The 23,231-nt window shown below is 41.6% G+C and overlaps 1 protein-coding gene across 1 annotated transcript in view; it reads right to left on the bottom strand.

Moving 5' to 3' along the window:
• Positions 1 to 23,231, bottom strand: part of PARP8 (poly(ADP-ribose) polymerase family member 8) — a 117,624-nt gene that overhangs the window by 80,588 nt on the left and 13,805 nt on the right. The gene's annotated exons all lie outside the window — the stretch shown is intronic.

The raw sequence follows: 23,231 nt of genomic DNA, 5'->3' as shown, positions 1-23,231 counted from the left end.
AGGATAATTTGCCCAAATCAGTTTGCACTCAAATCATACTTAATTTAAATAAACACACACAAGGGTTCAAAGGGTTCAGCTCTGCCTAGGCACAAATGAAAGTAATGCAAGCCGGTTTATTAATAGACAGATAAAACCATCCGGAAACGGCCTGATGAGTCAGTACAACTCAGCAGCTGAGGGAGATCTTCACAGCTTTCACACATGGTGGGAGCCTGTGACAACAAGCTCTACAGCTGAAGCCACTGGCGGCAGCATGCAGCTCTCTGGAGCTGATGGTGGAAAGAGTTGAACAGCTGTAATGGAAATGGGGGCACTCGGCACTTCACTTGGGTTGCTGGCAGTTAGGTGATCACCTCCACGCACAGTCACACCAGCCAGTGAAGGAACCCCAATAGCCTGGTCTGAGCAAGGGAGCCCAGGGGAGCTGGCGCTGCCCCGGGGAGTTACCAGCTCCATGGGCTGCGGCTGACACCCACCACAGGGGTTCAATGGGAGAGGTTCCCTGAAGCATCTTGCAGACTGACGGGCTACTGCCAGGGGGCATGGGACACTTTATGAGGTGCCTGGGAAAAGTGCTCAGGAACTGCCCAAGACTTATGACAGCAAGGACCAAAGGTGGGCAAAGGTCATCTTGGGGGGAAAGAAGCAAGGGAAAATAGAGGGACAGGAGGATAAAAGAGGCTGGTCCTGTGTCAACAGGTCAGTATGCTTGTCTGGCCATGCCCTGTGCTGGCTAAGTGTGGGCTGGCCTTTCATGAGCACCAAGCTGGACTAGCTGGTGAGCAGGATAGGAAGCGGGGGGGGGGGGGGGGGGGGGGGGGCTATATATATATATAGATGCATATTGTGCCTACTGGGAATACATGCTCAGCCTCGCTACCAGCTGAACTTGGGGACATTAAGCTGTGGCAGCCTCACCTCTGGCAGGCTAGCAGGGTTGGCAGCTCCTGGCAGATACCATCTTTGTGCTGGATTTACACTATCTTTGTGCTGGATGTTCTACCTGTGCAAACTTGATATCTGAGAGTAAATACTAACAAATCTAATAAAAGGTGTAATAATGCTGTAGAAACTGTAATAAATGATCTACACTTCTACTGGGGAAAAATATTAACTCAAAAGTCACATTGGCTTGCCAGAAAACAAGCTTGGGGTGATAAATACTGGTTTGTGGCTGTAGGTTTGTAGCTTTACATTCAGCTGAGCCATCAGCGCCTTTGAACAGCTGAGACTGATAGAAGTGTGGTCCAGTGAAAACAAACGAGGATGAGGTCTGAGCTTTGCACCTGGCAACTGATGAACTCCTTTACATGCCTTTGAGCCTCGTGCTTCCCCTTCCCTTTCTGCAAAATGCTTTGAAAACTACAGATGAAAAGCCTATGTTTATTATGCATTATATTGAAGCCTTATACTCCAAAATAAGATACAAAGTAAAAGTAAATTAGTGGCCAAATTCTCAGATGGTAAGCAGCAGCCTTCCCCCCATCCCAGCTGATAATTTTCTCAAACCAACAGGCCAGCTCACAAATCAGTTCTTACTTTTCACCTGTGGCAGGAAACTTAAAAACTGATTGCAACGCTGTGATATGTCAAAGCCTCCACCTCCAAAAGTAACTAACGTCCCTGGCCACATCCGACAGAGCCGAGGCCAAGCTGGCGAGCCAGCCCTGTCCTGGCAGACCCACCATGCCACTGAGGGGCGGGCTGGGGCAGTGGCTGCAAAAGGGCCTGGGACAATCAATCTCTGCTGAGGATCTGCCCCAGTTTCTTCCAAATACAGGCTCGGATAGCCCAGCAGCTTGGCACAGCCGTCATGTCAGCCATGTCATACACCTGCCAAACTGGGAGCTGTGTCTGAGCTGCTTGTGGATTCTGGGTAGCTCACACTGGTCAGTTCTCGTTGTGACTACCCAATGATTCCAAAGAAAGTAAGATCTGTGTAAGGGGATGCAAGCAGGATCAGACCTTTTGACCGGTAGATCAATTGACACACAGCTTGTCTGAAGATCAATGTTTCTCTAATTCTGTTGCAAAGTAAAAATATCTTTTCTTGATGACTCATTTTCCACACTAAAGAACATCCGTGGGTGGGAGAACAGAGATGAAGCAATGCTATTTTTTTCCTCCTGTCACTATTGTAGCAGGTCTAAACTCCAGCATGAAATAGAAATGAAGCACTTGCAAGATGTTTCCAGCAAGTGAATTGAACAACACTATTTTGTTACCTCTTTTGTCATCATTTTTACCCAGATGCATATTATATTCAAATAATTTTCAGCACTGTTATGCTCACTGTTATGAATCTGACCTTCCAAACACAGAGAGGGGGGGGGGGGGGGGTTATTGCATAATCTACTCAAATGGATGGTGTGTTATTTGCAAAGACTTCTTTGCTGTTAGTGTTATGAGTCCAGTCATGCTTTAGTTAAGTTAGGACCAGAGTCCCTATGAATTTAATGAGAATATATTTATCCCACAGGATTAGACTAAACAACGGCCTCTCAGAGTAAGGAGTGGCTTTGCCCTGCAACATTCCTGGACTCTGAAACTCTGTAGAGCTTGGCAAGGGCTTTCTCCTGTCCCAGTGCCCCCCTACTACACTACGCTTCAAGAGGAGATGATACATAATCCCTCTTGTTCTAGATGGGGAAAGGCGTGGGATACTGACTCCTAGTATCAGGACAAGTAGGTGATCCCAGCATCCTCATAGGAAAGAAACAATTTTCATACGCTCAGAAGCCGGGCAGAAAACAGCCCACAGCTTCTGAACCAGTGTGCCCAAAACAGAAACAGCAGGAAGTGTGGGAAGACTCAACAAAAAAGGAGATTTCCTCGCCTCCTCCTCCTTCCCTTGAGCAAGCTGACTCATGGTTTCTCAGCAGCACAGGCACAGAGTCTTTCCCAGCAATGGCAAAGCATCCATCCTGGAGTGGCTGTAAGACAACTCCAATGGGTTGAAGGGGGATGACAGAAAAATTGAGTTTTTTTGAAAGGTAGGGGGCTAGGAGGAGCTAGTTTCAAGGGGGATCAGAAAGCTCTCATCAGGTGCTAAGAAGGACTGGACACTTCTTGCTCTCCAGTATCCCACCCTGCTCCCATACACCTCCAGTATCCAGTATCCCTCCAGCAGACAGACCTCCAGCAGAACTTGAAGAGTCATGCTGCGTCCCACGCTGTGAGCATTCATTCCGCCCTCACCCATGCATGCCTCCCTGCCTGCCGCGGAGGGGAGAGGACGAGGCCGGATGAGAGGAAGGCCAGTACACTTTGTTTCTTGCCACCACCGAAGGAGCAAGCGTTAAAAAGAAGAAATTTTTCTGGATGGGGAACTAAGCCCAGGGACTCTCTCCTGACAGCAGGCCATCCAAATGCAAATTACCCTAATAGGTCCTACGCTTTGTATGTAAACATAAATCAAGAATTACCTTGTTCTTAGCTTACGAGGGAAGCCATTTATGCTCATTTTCAGTGAAATATGAATATATATTAATTTAAACTGAAGTACCTCTTGTTATTTTGAGACAATTTTCTCTAATGTTTTGCTGTGTTGCAAAAGTCGTGACTTTATAGGGTTGTCTGTGACGACTCAGGAATTCCTTCCCGTGCTCTTTTATTTGCTAGATAAACTTATTTATTTATTCAGGTTTAAACATTATACAGCACCAGGTCCATGCTCTGTTAAAACCATTGAAAACGCAGGTGTCTGGTTAAACCTGTCCAATAACAAATATTTGACATGGTTCATAGATCTCTATCTGAGATAGTACAGTCTTGCAGACTGACTTTGATTTTACATTTATAAGGGGAAAGGATCAAGGTTTGCTCATACAAAGAGAGAGGATGGGTGCTTTCAGGCAGAGACAAAAATGTTCACGAGCAACCACAAGTATACCCAAAAGAGTAGTGCTTTGAGAGAGCATTTGTGCAAGCAGCCCTAAAGATACAGACAGAATAAACAGTCTGCTGTGTGAATGAACTCCTCAACCCAGCAGCTGCTGATCTGAGCGCAGATCTGAAGATGCCTTTTCACACTCTTCATCTCTCAAGTCAGTACCAAATACACATCTACAGATTTATCTCTCAGATTTATTTCCCAACATGAGAATAACCCGGGCACTTTTTACTGACAGCAGACCCAAAGGTGGGTAACACCAAATGGATTCACTAATATTTGTAGGATATGATGAAGAAACAAAAAAAGAAACAACAGAGGCTTGAGTGCTCCCAAACTGCAAAACAGTGCATCAGAAGAGGCACTAAGGTTTTCTGTTCACTGCATTTCCAACTCAAGCATGATTTTCTTGAAACTGCTGACACAGTCAAAGCACTGACAGCTGTCATATATGGATGGTTATTTCTCTTGGTGAACCTTTTCACTTCTGAAATCTTGATAAATGCAGGTGCTAAGCCAAGGAAATCTAGTATGAGTTACTATTCTATATTGACCTCCGTGAAGAAACCACCCTCAGAGTATCTCCCAGTATTAGGGATACAGCCACAATAAATAGAGTACATTCACCATGTAAGTCTACAGTTATAAACACAGGGCATATGCTGCCCATATCTGAGGCTGTAATACCGAAATACTGGCTAAACACAGATTTAAAACATCTGCCAAACAAGAGAAAATTATTTTCAGAAGATCTGTAGAACTCCAGAAAGCTCAGGTTTCCGTGGACCACTGTCCAAGGACGTCATCTTCACTCAGGATTCAGATTTCATGTTAGTCATGAGTAGTCATAATTAATCTAAAATATTTGCAGGCTTATCAAATCTCTCCTTAGTTGAGAACCTCCAATGCAATATATCACTGAAGAACACAAGATTTGTCCTCAGGGAGCTTAAAGATTCATCAGTCCTTCAAGGTATTGTATTATACTTCTTTTAAGCGCGGGTCAGAACAGAACCCTCAGGCAAAATACGAAAGATGTGCAAATTCTTGTCTCAGAGTCTTTTTTAATCCATTCATGCCCTACACCCTAACACAAACAAGAATGGAGAAAGGTTTATTTCTCTTTCCCTCTATTTCAAACTGATCTAGATGACCATCTTGTACTTTCAGTGATAGCTTGTTACCTCCTTAGCAGAGAGATAAACTTTTCACCCTTGGCACTTCATTTAGATACGGTGAGATCAGAAGTCTGGCAGAAATATCTTTGCTGGTATGTATTTCACAATGATCAATAAGAGAAACAGAAAGGAAACAAAAGTCATGGGAATAAATATAGAAGGAACCCAATGGCAAACATGGCACACAATCCTGTAGGGGTCTTGGACGTTGTTTTTAAGATTAAAAGAAAAAAAAAACCAAACTTTTCTCTGTCCCCCAGTATAAAGCAGTTTGTTTAGATGAAGTGCAACACTTGGCTTGGTGAGAAGAATTCCAGCCAAGCTCTGCCCAGGAAACCTGGGGGCCTCTGCCACCCTCAGCCAGCAGACAGAAGAACACTTGTTTTCCACATCATCAACTAATTTAATTCTCAGGACTGAGCAGCCTGAAAAAAGTACTATTCATATTCTATGCCAACTTGGTTCCCTATCTTGTAAAAAAAACCTAAGTGGCAATAAATTCAGGACTATTTTTGACTTTAAAATGTGTATGTTACTATATTTTCAGCATACAAATAAAATCTGGTGGCATTAATTTGACAGCTTCTAAAATCTAAATTTCAAATACAAAATAACACTAGAAAGGCATTGTTGCCCATGAAAATAGAAGTCTGCAGATTTTGTGGAAAGCTAAGATTTCCAAAGCATTTTTTTAATAGTTTGTGTTTACAATATTAAAGTGCACATTTATTTATGAAAGAAATTATTAAAACTACTTTTGCTAAGGATTCCTGCAGTTCAAATTACATTGCTTTAAAATTGCTGAAGGGACAACTTTTATTTCTCTTTGTTCTGCTCTTTTAATCACTTACTGATATACAGACAAACTTCATTTCATTCTAATATGGCGAGACTGTCAAAGCCTCCATTCCCTCTCTCCCCTAAGAGGTCTTTCTTCCTGATTTGCCTATCAGATTCTCTCCTCTGTCCCAGTTTTCTTCTGCGTTTTATTTTCTCAGCTCTTCACATCCATTTCTCCTCTCTTGGTCTGCGTAGAGCTCGAAAAGGGCTATAGTTCATTATGCTAAATGGCATGTGTTTAAAAATTCCTTATCATTTATTTAACCACTGAAAACCATGTCTCTACTAAATCAAAAAATTCCATAAGAAGCATATGCTTCCTACGGATGAGTTTTCAATCAAAATGGTAAATATCTTGCAACTGAAATATTTTTATATGGCCTTAGTGCATCTGGGAAATTGTAGCTGAGGAATCCCATGTCCTCCGTGGCCTGAATGGAGTAAGCATCCCATATTTAACACACTGTTAGACCCTCTTGCACATGATCCATCACCCGAGGCAAATAACCAACCAACCACACATTTCATTGCAAAGAGATAATAAAAGGAACTCTAGAGGGAAAACAGGAGCAGAAGCTCCATGGGAGCCAAAGTGCAAAATGTCTTGGGCCAAAATAAGAAATATAAACTTTGCCGCATTAAGCTGCCAGATAAGACGAGCACAAAGGGTTCAGGAGCAAAAGCCCAGGGGTCACCAGGAACAGGAACGTCTGTTTGCTTTACAATTTCCTTGCCAACAACACAATAAGGAAGACAAGAAATAATAGTAGGCCAGTATCTAAGCTGAGATGTTTACAAACTTTTATAATTAGACAATTTATTATCAGAAATCATTTAATTGAGTTTAATTATGAACAGCTTAAATTAATTACTTGTACAACATTAACTCAGGCAAGAGTGCAGCTCCCTGTGCTTTGCACAGACATATAATACGACAGTACCTACCCAAGCAAAGCTACTATCTCATTCGATCAAGGTCTCATACTACAGAAACACACAAATATCCGGCAAAGCTGGACTAAAACTCATGGGTTTAGACAAGATATCCTCCATGTAAGCAGGGAGGGAATGTCCATACCAGGACTTTCCAAATACATAATGCATAAGATGGTGTGGCTTTTCTGACTTTAATGTATATTCACCTTTGTATGTTGGACAGATGAGTGACCTAGACCTTCCAATTATTTTCCATCCTGCTACGATGGGTGACCTGACGGTGACAGCCATAAAACTCAGCAATGAGATCCTATGCTTTGGTAGGAGGCACTAAGATGGTCTTTTCAAACTCCTGCAGATAACCACTGATAAATCCTCACCATGCTAACTAATACCATAGGAGGCTAAACAGAAGAAATAGTTTTCAGTTAATATTTCTTTACAATAAAAACTGCTACACAACTAGGACCAGTTCTCCCCGAGTTTTTAGTCAATGCTGATGACTGAGAAACAAGGTATATGGCAAAGCAAGTTTGAGATAAGCTGTCAGGAAGGCCTAGTACCACTCCATCCTCTCAGTTTATTCAGTCCTTCTAAAACTTATCTCAGCACCACTTCCACCAGGGACTTTTTTGCCTCTTGGTGGGAGAGAAAAACAAACTTCAGCTGAAAATTGCACTTCACAATTAAAATCCTCCCTGGGCTGTACTTCCAAGTATTATAGGGTATTTACTCAAAAGCACCAAAGGGGATGAGATGCATAAGCCTCATTAGAGAATACACAGACTTCTGTATTAAATTAATATTCTCCCTCTTTCCCCATTCATATTAGGACACAGAATTAACAACTCCTATCTAACTGTCAGTGGTAATAAATAATAAAAAATAATAATAATGCTAGTGCAAGCACAGGAAACTCTCCACAACCTGAGGGTATAGAAGGTATATTTATTATTCCTCTAAGACTTGCCACATAGGCTATATTGGTCAAGCAAGGAAATAAAGCACAAAACCCAAGTCCCACTGTCCCCATAATAACTAAATTATAATAATAGTGCAAAGCTATTAAGGCTATTTAATATGATCTTCCTAGAGTTCCGAACAACTGTTTCACATTTTGCCTACTTACAAATACATTAAAATGTATCCTAGCTAAATTATTGTTTTGGTTACTTTGGAGTCCGTTCATTAGCAGAACCCCTACCTTCTCCATGCATTATTAAAATTTCTTTCTTGATGAATCTTTCTACACATGGAAATATATTATTGACACAACTCAAACACAAGTATATACTGTGTCAACAATGCTAAATTATCTTCATTACACAGCAATGCAGAACTGAAACAAAAGCTACAGCACTGCATCATTTAATACGGCATGCCAAGCTAAATGGTCCCACTTCAATAAATAATCTAGAAATCATGGATTTCAAAGAGAAGAGCACCTATTGATTTAATACAGGAATCTGAAAGACTTACACAAAAAGAGAGATTTGCAACTCCTTGCTTTCTCTAAAATGCAGAGAGAGGGGAAAATAGATTTTTTTCCCTGAGGAAAACAGAACAGCTGAAGAGAGAACGCACGGAGAAAAACAGCTAATTTTGATCATTCACCCTTCACATAGTCCAACATCACAGAATCCAATGACCAAAGCCAGAAGGCAAAAATATGAGACAGTAAATGCAAGAAAGAATAAAATGTTGTATTAATTTAAGAAAGTTAGAGTTATATTAAATAATACATTCTTCACATCAATTCCACCAATTGGAGCAGAAGCATCAGTTCCAGGGAAGTACCTAAAGCTAGGTGGAATACATCTGTGTCCGCATCAAGAAACCCTACAAAATTTGAAGACATGCATTGAGAAATGAAGGTACGCCCTTGCACAAAGACATACAAATGTGAAATGAATCTTGGCTGAGGGCCCAGTCTGCAGCTCATACATCGCTGTGGCTCTAGTGAAGCACGCAGAACAAGCTTATGCCAGCCCTTTAATATGCAAAGTAGAAGTTGGTAACCTGTAAATACAAATCCAAGTATAGCTGTCTCATACACAGTTTATCAGGTGCAAGTACAAAATACACCACAAAGGAAAAAAAAAATCGTGGAACAGCTTTTATTTTTTTAGCTTCAGGGGAAAATGAAGTACTTCTACAGCCATTTTTGAGCTATGTGTGCCACGCATTGAGACTCTCCATCAAGGTCAGAAAAGCAACTATGCGAATTACAAAGTATTCACATATATTTGCACTTGCCTTAATTTTATCCTAACATTTCCATTTTTTATATAAAAGAAAAGGAGAGTCATCCCCTTAATCACTAGGATAGATTTTCCAGGTACAATTTTTATTAGCAGAACCCAGTGCAACGTACGCTTGCATTAAAGTACTGAGAAACTTCTTCACTCCACAGGCTCTTCCTTCGACCTCTACCATATGTGAATCTACAACTTATCAAACTGTATTGTAAATATGTTGTTGCAATGGAACAGCCAGGTCCAACAAACAAGACTAGGGAACACTGAGTTCCTTCATTTACATTATTGTCTTATACTAAGAACAGATGGTTCAAGAGAAAATGCAAACATTCCTTTATGAGATGCCAGGTTAATGGCTGCCACTTTTTAAATGGCTGAAATCTTTTCCACCTGAGCAGAATAAATGAAATGCAGCCATGAACAAGAAGCTATGGCCTTCAGTTAGAAACCTCTAATTAAGAAGTCTCTTTCTTTTAATCATATGTACTTGTCAAAGGTGCAGTTCATAAACATTTACTACTGATTTAACAGGGCCTACCTAACACAATAAGCTGAAGCGCAAAGACAAAGCCAAGAGTTTATTCTGCAGCCTGAAATCAGACGTCATGTCCCAGGTTCTTCGCAGCCGTTCCCAAACTGAATTATAAGGTAGAGGGATCCAACCGGGTAGGCCAAGAAAAAACAAAGCTGAGATCAGTGTGGCTTATCTCTCACAAAATTCCAAAAGAGTGACCAACTATTTAATGGAAAGGAGAACATTTGTGTAAGAACGAGTGGATGCGTGCTGGTTCACTACCTACAGTTAGATCAGAAAAGGGAAAAGTTTCTAATAATCAAAAGAAAGGTGTCTGAAACTGTCTCTCAAGATCATTAATTTACCTTATACGGAGATTTATACATCTACCAAGTGGATTACCATGAGAGGATTGCCCAGAAATACCTTGGATTCAGTGCTACAGAATCTATTCAATTTTATATTCAAAGCTTCCGCCATGTCTCTCACCAGAATACATCATCTTCAGAAAGTCCATCGCATTCTCAGTGGTATTATTAGGTAGGCAAACCCCAAAGCATGTCTAAAACATGCCCACTCCTTCCCCAGTTCTTCTATCTTCATGTGCAAGGACGTGGCTGCCTAGTTATCACAATTACCTGCATCAGCAGATACAGATAGTTGGAAGTCATAATACCCTCACTGCTGCCCTACAGTGATTAATATTAAGGCTAAGGAAACTTTCTGATAGCTAATTCTCAACCTGCCAGCTATAACCAAAGCCTAGTGGGAGCAGAACTGCTCCTGAATCCTTAATTGGTCTGTGTGCAGCGAGGATGTGCCTGCTGCTGCTGCTGCAGCAAGACAGCGAGAGATTGTCTCAATGTGCTCTCTGCATAAAAACATGAGTTTGAAGGAGTAAATGTTACTGTGAGCATCACCTCTTCTTGAGCATCAGCGGTACTAAACACCAGAAGGTGTATGCCTTCTTGTTGTTGGCCCTACCTTACTGTGTTAGGTCGGGCCTGTTAAATCAGTAGTCAATGTTTATGAACTGCACCTTTGACAAGTATATATGATTAAAAGAAAGAGACTTCTAAATTACAGATTTGTAACTGAAGGCCATAGCTTCTTGTTCATGGTTGCATTTCATTTATTCTGCTCAGCTGGAGAAGATTTCAGCCAAACCAGACCACAGGGGAACAAGGCAAGATGCTTATGGCTTTCTCTATGAGAATACAGCTATGGCTGGGACAACAAATGTATAAATACAAGGGATGAAGCAAAACAAGCTAAAACCAAGGGAGAGTGAAATGTTCTGACTGATAGGGGAGATATGTGCAAACCAGGACAGTGAGTTACAGCGGTAGTGAAAGATCTCACAGTTTAACTGAATATTAGATCCCTGACAGAGCAGCTTCATACTGTGTTTAATTCAGCCTAAACAGTGGGCTGCCACCAAAAAGACATCCTCTTCTCTCCCGTCCTCTCACCGCTTTCACTGCTCTCAAGACCCAGCAACCCACCTCTCCCTTGTGCTGCACCTAACGACTGTGCAGCCATAATCATCAGTTCTCTCACAAATCAACTCACTGGCGGAAGGGATGGGATATTAATATTCACATATCCCTCTTTACCAGGGGCAATGAAAAATCTGCCTTTGGGCATCAGTCTGCAGCTAGGCTGGATTACGTAAAATGAGGAACTGAACTCTGCGCAGCCTCTGCACCTGCGCTTTCCTAACTGTTTCACTCATTTCAATCTTGAATTTGCATCATCTGCCTTAAATTCTCCAATCTGGATAGCTGTACACGTGAGAGACCATCTTGCTTATGGAGATGTTGTCCCCATCGAGTCCCGAAACTATAATGAAAACCTTTCAGATATACCAAGGGATGTCAAAGCCCCCGAGAAAATAGCTAGCATGGCCACAAGCACAAACTGTGAATGTAAATCCTTGTAAATTCTTGTAAATCATCAAAAAGCTAACCACTGAAATGTCAAGTCCTAACGTATATATCCACAAAGACTTAAAGTACCAACTGCATATGTAGTTCAAAAAAAAAGGAAATGTAAATGTTGCACAAGCAAAGGCAAAAAAAGAAAAAAAGAAAACACAATGACATTTGCTAGGCAGATAAATGGACTACCTTATAATTTTTACACTAGCCACAGCAGCAAGTACACAGAGTTCAGCTGGGGGAGCAAAGATCATCTAGTGCTGAAACTGCAACTGCTCTTGCTGCCTGAACCTCAGGTATCATGATGATAGCAAGTTTTGTCAGTTCTGATTTAATATTGATAAAGCACCATAAACTAATTAATCTCAGAATACTACTATGAAGTAAAGTAAAATTATTCCCATGCAATACTGGTGAAATTGAGGCACTAAAAGAGTTGATAGTTAAAACACTATTTTCTGGCTTTCAGGCTTGCTTTTGTAAAAACGAAATATTTTCTGCAACAAACTTAACGCGCCACGCTGATCATTTGTTCCATGACCATACAAAGACTAAGGACGTGATAGCTGAGAGGCACAAAAAATGAGAAATAATATTTTTGATTTTTACCAACACAGTTGAATATTATATATTACAAAACAGGAACTATTTTGTGCTTAAAACACACAAACCTTTCTGCCAAATCTCTATTGTAAAGTCACTGTGTAAACACCTACGCATATGGAAGAAGTAGCCTTTCAAAAAATCTATGCTCATCAGATTAATTCCGGCAACACACTATGAGGTCTTACTCATACAGTAATCCCTTTGAAACTGATAGTTTCTTTCTCAAAACTGCTACACAGAGATATCATCTTCCCTGGCAAGTATGTCAGCCTTTCCTTCAGCCCTCACCCACAGGACCTGTGTGATTCTGTGCAGGGTTTGCTGTGCGGGATGGCAGCAGTGGCAGCTAGAGGAGATGAGCGTTGCATAATGCTAGGTGCATCCCCCTCTACCCCAAGTTTCAAGACTCCACTCAGGCACAAAAACCCCAAAGAACACCAAGACAGCAGAACGCAACATGCCAGAGAGAAGGACTTAGGAAAAAAGAGTATCTGCATTTGGCATCTTAAGCCTGTATTTTTGCAAATAAAAAAATGCATGTACAACTGAAAGCACGACAAAAATTTTACAGAAAGAAGGAGATAGCAGAAGCAAAACTTTAAAATGCTGTCTGGAGTGCTGTGGGTGAATCTGTATATATAAAACACATGAATTCTGTTTTGTCTTTATGAACTGCCTCTATTTTTATGTCTAACAGCTGCTTTTCACTCTAACTGTGTATTGAACTGTGCTCCTCCCGCTAAAAGAAGAGCAATAACAACTACCAATTTGTTAGGAAAAAAAAAAATGACAGTAACTAAGAGATAGTAAGTAATGAGTACGGTTACTTCAACACAAAATGGCTTTTCTGTTATCTCTGAAAAAGGTGTGAAGTTTGGAAACAAATAACTTCCTCAACAACAAAAAAAGAGTCCAGGCTCTGATGCTACCTTCTGCGATCTCTCCGGGACTGAAGGGAAGGACGCATGGCCAAGCCAAAGACAGGCTGAGAGGCAGGGCTTCCCTGGCAGGCAGGCAAGTCTCAAGTTTGGGGGTCAGCCTGGGCTCTGGGAAGGTGGTTTACACAGATGACAGACAGCACAGAAGACCTCGACCCAGGGCCACAGGATGTTTCATGGCAGCAAAGGAAGAAGCCAGTCAGCCTCTGTGTATAATATGGGCTAAATTAAGCAAAACTGAGACAAGAAACCCATGTTGAATCTACCCTTCTACTTGCTTCCTTTACCTCTCACTTGACAGCTACTTGTTAAAGCGTAAATCCATCCTGGAGGTGAAGCTCTGGAAAGAAATGTTAATGGGCAGTGCAGAGCCTGAGCATTGGGACCTGTGGGCTGAGATCCCAAGTCTGGAAGAGTAGCAACAGAGTGCCTATGCTCAGAGAACATGTGGAGAAAAAAAAAAAAGAGTGGTAGTCTCTAAAAAACCCAAAGAAATGTGGAAGTTACAATTACACGACCCGAACGCCATCTCCCACTGACCATACAGGAGGGGGCAGAGGTAACAGCAGCCCTGCAGCTTTGCTTGTTGTGTCCTTGCATCAGATTCCCTGTCCTGGTTTACCCTTTTCTCACTGCCACCCCCACCACTTCACTTTTGGAAGAGGAAGTCAAGAGTCTAAGCTAGTAAGTCTGACCTGTTTCTAAAAAGCCTCTACCTATATAAAGTGCACGGCCCAAAAAACTGCTTTGGTTCTCTGAAAGATAGGGATCTAGTTAGGGAGACCTATTAGACACTGCTCAGACAACGGTGCTTCTCAAAAACACCATGGGTGACCAGGTAGACCTGTATATGAAAGCCATGGACAAAATAATCACCTGGGAAGATCTCACTTCCCTAGGGGAGATCAGCTGAATTCACACTCTGAGCATCTTTAGGATACCCTTTTCCTGTCAGACAAAGCATTTCTAACACACCCTAAACAACATTCACAACACAAAATGCCTTCTATGCAGAAGGCACAGCAGCAGAAACACTTCTGACGAAGGAAGAAGTATTCGTGTGATACTTGGTACAGAAGAGCCTTAGGTTCCTTAGAAAAAGAAGCCAAATATCTATAGGTGTTATATAGCTACAGACATTGTTATATATATATATGTGTGTATATATATACACACACATATATATACACACACACACACACACATATATATACACACACATATATATACACACACATATATGTATCTCTCCAGGTAAACAGAGGCCACTTTTGCAGCAGAATCAGAGCACTTATGCTTAAATGGAGCAAGGTTAGGAGAGTCTAAGCTTTAGTACTGAGAATATTTGCCTATACATCTGGGCTTCCTATGCAAGCCAGCAAAGAGCAGACTAGGAGTGTGACCAGTATATCCCATATGATGTACTGGCCCACAGAAGTGGGCCCATATGAACTGAATGAGGGTCAACAAGTCCAAGTGTAAGGTCCTGCACCTGGGTCGAGTCAACCCCAGCCATGAGTACAGACTGGGCGAAGAACTCATTGAGAGCAGCCACGCAGAGAAGGACTTGGGGGTTCTGGTGGATGAAAAGCTGGATATGAGCCAGCAATGTGCACCAGCAGCGCAGAAAGCCAACTGTACCCTGGGCTGCATCAGAAGAGGCATGGCCAGCAGGTCTAAGGAGGTGGTTCTGCCCCTCTACTCTGCTCTGGTGAGACCCCACGTGGAGTATTGCGTCCAGCTCTGGAGCCCTCAGCACAGGAAAGATGTGGACCTTTTAGAACGGATCCAGAGGAGGGCCACAAAGATGATCAGAGGGCTGGAGCACCTCTGCTATCAAGACAGGCTGAGAGAGTTGGGGTTGTTCAGCCTGGAGAAGAGAAGGCTCTGGAGACACCTTATAGTGGCCTTCCAATACTTAAAGGGGGCTTATATAAAAGAGGGGGAGAGACCCTTTATAAGAGCAGACAGCGACAGGACAAGGGAGAATGATTTCAAATTGAAATAGGGGAGATTTACATTAGATGTTAGGAAAAAATTCTTTACTCAGAGGGTGGTGAGGCACTGGAACAGGTTGCCCGGAGAGGTTGTGGATGCCCCATCCCTGGCAATGTTCAAGGCCAGGCTGGATGGGGCCCTGAGCAACCTGGTCTAGTGGGTGGTGTCCCTGCTCATGGCAGGGAGACTGGAGTTAGATGATCTTTAAGGTCTCTTCCAGCCCAAGCCATTCTATGATTCTATGATCCCACCCTTCAGATACAGCAATTCTGCACGGCAGAAACAGAGAGCTCCTGCTCTGCCTGCAAATGTGACTACCTACAGACCCCAGTGGTTGTGCAGTTTCAGCAGCAGATCTTAATGAAACACTTTGGAAGGGATGCTGTTAAGAAACAGCATTGGCAGCATCCATTTACATAAATCTTATTCCTCTTTCAGAAAAGAGGAAACTCTTCAAAGAATAGGAGCCAGGGTGCTGATGTTCCCACTGCTGCCTCCAGAGAGTACACAGATGACTGGCTGTAATCCACAGACCTGCGCTGCTCTAAGGGTGCACATCAAACACTCTTCTTTTCTTTAAGAAATGTATACAGTAAAAAAAAGTTAATGGGACCATATATTTTAATTTTAAAGTGTCTCAACACTGACGGATTAAATACATGACAGCATAAAAATGCTATTCATCTTTCTTTCAGGTCCACTGAATATCTCTGAGTTCCCATTGCTACTAGAAGTCTTAAATTAAAAAGGAAGATCTGAATTAAATCCAGTTCTCCCTCAGACGTATTTTGTTCCATGTCTGTTGAACAGAAGTGCTCAAAGGTTTATTTTAAAGTGAATCAGTGGAGGAAAATAGCTTTTGGTCAGATAAATAAATCCCCTGAAGAATAAAATGCCAAATGCTATCCTGACCTGACTTAATTTCCCTGAACCTGGAAAAGTGACCCTGGTGTTTCACTTCACCAAAGACTTCTGTTTCATGTAGATTTAGTGGCTACACCTGTATGAAACACGAGGTATTTAAATTAAAGCAATCTTAGGAACAGATACAAATATTTTTTTAACATGCTTCAATTACACTTTAAAACATTTTATGGATTTTATGCAAATCCAGGTAGGTAGGAATTGTTACAATTTAGGATCAAAGTGATCTACAGTCTGAGATGTGGGAAAGGAAGCACTCAAAAAGATTAAAAGACAATGAGTTTCTTCTTTTTTTTTGCTTGGTTATAATTCCATCAAACTTTATTGATTTCAAAGGAAATTGTTCGCAATTTAAATGTCATTAGTGAGGGGAGAAAGGGATTTGCTGAGCTGTGAAAAAATTAGCAACTTAGTTCCTTCTTCCTATAGGGGGAAAAATTCCCATAAATGCCAGTGTCAGTGCAGACTGACACACATCCTCTTAGTTTACGTGTTAGATATTTCTTGCATTATCAGTATGAAAGTATGGTATTGTACTGGTTTTGTCTGGGATAGAGTTAATTTTCTTCATAGTAGTATGGGGCTATGTTTTGCATTTGTACTGGAAAAGGTGTTGGTAATGCAGGGATATTTTAGTTACTGCTGAGCAGTGCTTACACAGAGTCAAGGCTTTTTCTGCTTCTTACACTGCCCCACCAGCAAGTAGGCTGGGGGTGGGCAAGAGTTTGGGAGGGGACGCAGCTGGGACCGCCGACCCCAGGTGACTCCGGCTGGGAGGAGAGAGCGAGCGGCTGTGCAGGGCTGAGCTGCCCACCAGGGTTAACCACAACAGGTAGAGTTAGGAGGCAGCTCATAACAGTATATGCTGTGAACTTAGATTTCTTGTAGCAGTACGAATGTCTCCAAATTCAAGTATTTCTGTAAATCTTCAAATACACCCAGATCCACTTTTCTCATCTCTCTTCATTTTAACTCATGCAGGTCCCAGGAAGACTGTATGTCTCCAGTTTAAAAAGAACTTTGAAAAGCATCAAGGATATTACCTTTTCAGTGATGCCCAGCCTTGTCTCAGGTTTTTACTTTTGGAATACCATGAAAGCTGCTTTCAAAATATGCATAACAGGACCAGCAACAGACCCATACCTCACTGCAGCTCCTGTCAGTAACTCTACCTACCACAGTCCCCACATACTTCTGCAGACTTCATTCTGAATCCTTACCTGAACATCCCCCACTGTAACCTCTTTATATGAGGAAATTTATGTGACTTAGGATTGCAATCCATATTTAAAATCCCATTGACAATTAGACAGATGTTACAAACCTCTCCTTCATCTTTATGCATGCAAATATTCAAGTATTTAGTTTTCAGACTGCAGCCAAAAAGTATTTTAATAAGAAATCTAGTCTATATACATCCACAAGCTATTCTATAATTAACACAGTTTTAATTTGTTTGCCTGAAATGAAAACGCTAGTTCACCCAGGAGTTAGATCTAGTGATTGCTATTATAGTTTGCAATCAGACTTACAGGGACACAAATTAATTTAAAGCCAAATTTGAATCTGATCATGGTACACAGCATGGCCACCATGAAAAATGTCCTATGATTTTACCAGACTGTAATGTTTTAGGGGCAGTTTCCCCAACAGATTATCTATCTGGACTTTTCTTTTTTTAAAAAAGTAGTATCTAAAATGGGCCAATTATTTCTATGAATGAGACTAATTAAGACTATGTTCTTTACCCATATGAAAAAAAAAATATGCATTTTTGCAATACCTGGAAGCCTCATGCTCTAGATCAAGAACTTGATGGTTGGCAAGAAAGAAGCAATGTTTCAGGTATCTGTCCATACGAACTTTTGTCCATAATACATACTGTTAAAACCTGCTTTATTCTACACAGCTGAACTGAATATATATACAATTACACATGGCTCTGAGTTTTACTCTGTTTTAGTTTTCTGTAGTCTATTTTGTCCCTGTAAATACAGCAGTAACATGTATTTTTTCCTTTACTCCTAGCCTATTTTAATCATTTCAATGTGGAATGGTACATGTCTTTAGAAGATCTTTTAAAATCCTCTCCTTTTTTCTCAAGAGGGTTTCTTTTTTCCCCCCCTCAGACACGATCTTTCCTCACATGCTCTTATTGGCGGCGTTTTCTCTCTGACTCAAGCTCTCACACCTGTCTTTCCATTTTCCCTTCCAAAGTACGTGTGTATCTCCTTGTTGCTCCCTCTACCCTTTCTATCAGTATCCAGCCATCTTCGGTTCCTCATTCTCCCCCAGTTTCTCCACCACTGTCTCCTTGTTACCCCTTTCTCTACATCTGTTCTGGTTCTGACTGGGTAAGGCAGCTCCAACACACCCAGCTGAGGATTGGTTTTGTGTACCTAGGATGAGCTATGGTCCCAAGTCAGATTTTCAACCTGTGTAGCTACGGGAAGGCATTAAGCTGGACATGGGACAGTGAAAGAACATTATTCCTGCAATGTCCCAAAGCACTCCAGTGAAGCCAGAGACAGCCCCTGATGTCACTAAACCTTTGCATTTGTAGACTCGTATTGAAATGAGACCACAGCATTCACTGAGTTGCAAGACATGCCCCAAAGCCACGTTAGGGCAACACTTGCGTAACCATATTGCTTTAAAATTGACCTCAGCATTTCTCATCATTGAGATCCGCAGATGTCCATGCTGATGCAACTATATGTCACCTTCCCCTATGCTATTAAGTAACACCTTAAACATGATTTCAAATATCTGAATGCAAGTATATGCATTCATACAGTACAGATGCTCGGGTTCATAAGCTCATGATTGGATTACATTGTTTCATCAATGCAATACCCACTGTGAAAGACAATCTAATCTAGACCTTCTCATCTATTGCCTCTAACCTTTTTAAAAAATACCATCTGAGGAGGAGAACACACGAGAGCAAAAACTGGTTATAAACCATGTTGCACCACGGCAGCTTGAGAATAAGTTGTAAGAATGAGATATATTTATTTCGGGATCAGAATACACAGACTTCACCAGTGAAAAAAAATAAGCTGTTATTTTTCTTTACTGATGAAATATATCCCAGATGTCAAGGGCTTGATGTATCCTTCACAATTCAGTGGCTCCCAAGTCTCACACAGACGGTATGCTGGAGCTGCAACTGTCATTTTACTCAAAACACCACAGTGAGGCAAGAATCTCACAACTGCTTTGTATTAAAAGATGGATTTCGAGCAAAATTCCACTGAAAAATACATGAAGCTATGTCAACTGACATCAGATGAGTTTCATTTCACAAAAGGAACTCATTAGCTGACCCAGGATTGAATGCTCATTAAAAAGTCTTTTGACATCTCTGTTCCTAACCAGCCGTGTCCCCTAAGCACCTACGTTTCTGCTCCAGAGCCTGCATCCAAACTGCCGGCGTCCAAGCAGTCTTACACAATTAGTCACAGGCGTACAAAAGAATTTAGGGATCATGAGACCAAATTTTAGAAACCTCCACAGTTAAATGACAAATGAGGGGGGGCCTGGACAATGCAGAGGTTTTAAGAAACATTTGGGCTCTGCTTTCAGGCCAGAGCAGCCTAATTGTGGAGCTGGATGAGCTGTGGAGTCTCACAGTTGAGCACCCTGATATCTCTACCCCTAGGACTAGAGCAGGATCATACCCTACTGAAGGAAAGGGAATCACTGCCACAAAACATTTAGCCATTACTACTGGGCACCTCAGGACATGCCCTTTGCAAAGCCTCTTCTTGGCAGCCTGCCAGTCCTGCTGGGAGCTGGGTCCCCACACCAGCAGCTCCAATGCACAGGAAACCAGATACAGGCCAGTACACCTTGTGAGTCAGGTGCTATAAGACATAAATAAATTTCATTCCACAGATACTTGGAGAATGGTTCAAAAGGCCAACAAGTCTAAGTTTCTCTGACGCAAACGCCCCACTGCCTTCTTACTAGTACACTGGCACTTGCTTGGCAAGTTCATCCATCTTCGCTTTAAACAGAAAATAGAGTTCTTTTAGATTTTATTCTAAAAGATGAATGTTTTTACCATGCTGTTTCTCAACACACTTCTGCAGGGTCATTTGCCATTTTACTAGAGTAACTGTGAAGTAGCTGGTTATGAAATAATGAAAGTTGACAGCTCAGTGACCCAACTTCCCGTCATCAACACAAATATGTACTTGTATCAGGAACATAAATATGGCATGTTACACGTTGGAGGATCCTGATGGAAATCTCAGATAAAGTGGAATCCCTCGCAAGTTTAATTAATGGATAATTCCGATTGGTTATGCTTCTCTCAAAATGCTACTGATTGTGACATTGACCATGTGAGATGGTCAATGTTAATGCAGATAATACTAACAAAGGAATCACTGAGTACCTGAAGCCTCTGTATATAAATATACGTTACATACAAACATAAGGAGGGCTTTTAGTGAGGTAGATGGCCAGGCAGATACATAGGGTTAAGTTTTTCAAGTGTAAATAAAACCAGTATCATTGCTTCAGTTTTATGCAGATGACTGCAGCTACAGGTATTAAGACAGCAAAACACATCAAAGCAATTCAAACTATAAATGGAATTCTTTCAAAATGAAATTTGGTCAAACGCTAAATATTTGCCTCAATTACTCCAATAATCTCTCACTGAAATAAATGGAATGATAAAGGCAAAATATGACCATATAAAGGAAATTAAGCTGCGCTTTCTCTTTAGTTAGGCTTATGTCATGTCATCATTTTACATAGTCTAGAGGAGAAGAGGAATAGGCTAAATGTAGAAACCTTTTATGTATTTGGTTTCAGTCAAAACACCTATCAGCAGCAAAATGAAAATATTTATGCAATAATCTCCTGAAACTTCTCAAGTACAGCAATAAAAACCTCAGCAGTTCTGACCGATTGACTTCAAAACAGAAATAATCTAGGCAGGAAAGTCCCAACATCACCCCAGCCCACTCAGCCTTCACCTCATAATTCAAGGATTTTTCAGCAGAGTATATTATCTAGTTAATCATGAGTGTATTGCAATCATTAGACATTGAAATCACTGAAGTTTGAGGGCTGTAGAGGATTCTCACTCAGTAGCAGCTGATGGCCCAATCCTTGTACTGCCACTGCAGAGCCATAGGCAGCATCCAACAAGGAACTTCAAAATACTAGGGGCAGAACAGCTCAACTGTTTTATCTGCCTGAGCCTTGAATGCATGTCACTCAGACACATTTTTTTTATTTTATTTAGAAATATTAGAATAAGGTGTGGTATTGCTCATCCTCAGCCCTTCAAAATAAAATGAAACAAAACCTGACATTCTATCTCTGAAGGAAATAACACTATCATAATATGTAACACGCCTGGCTTGAACCTCCTGCCAGAATTATTCATTATCATTAAAAATAAATGATAAACAACTCTGAGAGAAAATACAGAGGTAAACAGATAATGAGAGAACAAATATTTACATTGTCTTTTAAAGTATTTTAATTGTAGATGAAAGTAGATGGCAACAAATAACATGTTATTCTGTCTTCACTGTTTTAACACACAATCTCTTTACTAAAGATGCCTTTCCGCACACAGCCAGACTTCCACTTTGCACTGATGCAACTCAGAGCTGAATGCCAACCCATGCTCTTTCTGTTCACTACTCCCTCCCGGTTTCTCTTCTATAGACCTTCATGCAACAGCAGCAGCAACAAAAAGGAAACAGCGAACCTTTTCCTGCGACAAGGCTCTGCCACGTTCAGTCACACATTAGCGCTCTCCTGAGCAATGGTGCAGAACCTCTGCCACCCTCCTGGCCATTGTGGCAACTTACCAGGAAACTGGGGGGAAAAACTCATTTGCATGCACAAAAATAAATATATAAAACCTCTGAGGAAGAAGAAAGGACAGAGTGCTGAAGAGAAAGCTGACGCCACTTGTCTAAAATCAACGTGCGTGCACGCATTGGATATGGTCTGGAGCGGCTGCATATGCTGCAGCTTTGTGCATACTAGATTACTATATGAAATTAGCACTGGAAAAGAGATACTCTCTGCTTAGCTCCTCTCCAGAAGAAAATATTTTATGCCTAACCTGAAGGACTCTGAGCTCTCTGGGAAGCAGAGACAATAAGAAAAGTCTGTGATCAATCTCCAAACCTTTTTTTCCAAATTTCACAGATACTGAACTCACAGAACACCCTCCATTTGCCTGATGAGCTTTTTACTGGCAACAAAAGGGTTCTCCCCCCCTCCATGTATTATTTCACTGAACTAGTTAATTATTTATTTTACCTGACTTGACTCCCACTGAACGGTCCTGTGGAGCTGTGCTACCTGCCAGCCTGCCACGAGTCACACTTGTCCCAACACGGGAGGAGAGCAGTCATTCGGAAACACAGGCTCCCACGGCAGGCCGCCAGGCTCTACCCCGCAGCCAGCGGTGGGCAGCCGGCGGAGCGCGCCGGGCACTGTGCCGCTCCACCTGGAACAGCTCTCCATCCTGCTCTGAGACATCTGTGATCAAAGATGGCTACTTCAGGCAGATCGCAGTGCTACATCTACGAAGGTGTGGAAGAGCAGCCTTCACGAAGGGTATATGCACAAGAATTTCACCCTCCCTCCATTTACATGGTTGTGCAGTGCAAAGCCCATGGCCCATTCCTCTGACTGTACCTACTGGCACACCATCCCACCAGATTTCCTTAGCTGTACAGGTCCTGTGTGCTGAGGGCACACTACACCCATCCTGTGCCTATGGGGCTGGTGATCCACACAACAGGCAAACCCGGTTTTCAAGCCTTACCTTTAAAAAACCACACGTGTACCCAAGGAACGCAGCTCACACTAGTAAAACTCCACCAGCAGGTTTGCAACAGGATAAGTCTTTCATCTATCACTTATATCATTACAAATCAAAGCAGAAGCCAACCAAGGAAAACCTCAAACAGCAACATAGAGGGCAAAAAGTCACCCTCAACTAGTTATATTACTGGACAAATACATTAAAAGAACATTGTAATGATCCCCCAAAGCAAGTACTGAAAACCCTGGGAAGTGCAGAGTGACAATTAATAGCACTGTGCACCTAATGAAATGTGCACTGTTACTGATGGAAATATCAGAAGGTTTCCTATATTCAGGGGAACAGAATTAAAAGATAGTTACTGGAGTGAGACTTCCAAAGGTCCATAAA

This window comes from Nipponia nippon, unplaced genomic scaffold, assembly GCF_047370975.1.
Source record: "Nipponia nippon isolate SJK-2023a ecotype South Korea unplaced genomic scaffold, ASM4737097v1 scaffold_20, whole genome shotgun sequence".
Lineage (NCBI taxonomy): Eukaryota > Metazoa > Chordata > Aves > Pelecaniformes > Threskiornithidae > Nipponia > Nipponia nippon.
The sequence above is the reverse complement of the archived record's forward strand: the minus strand, read 5'-3'. Positions and strand labels throughout refer to the sequence as shown.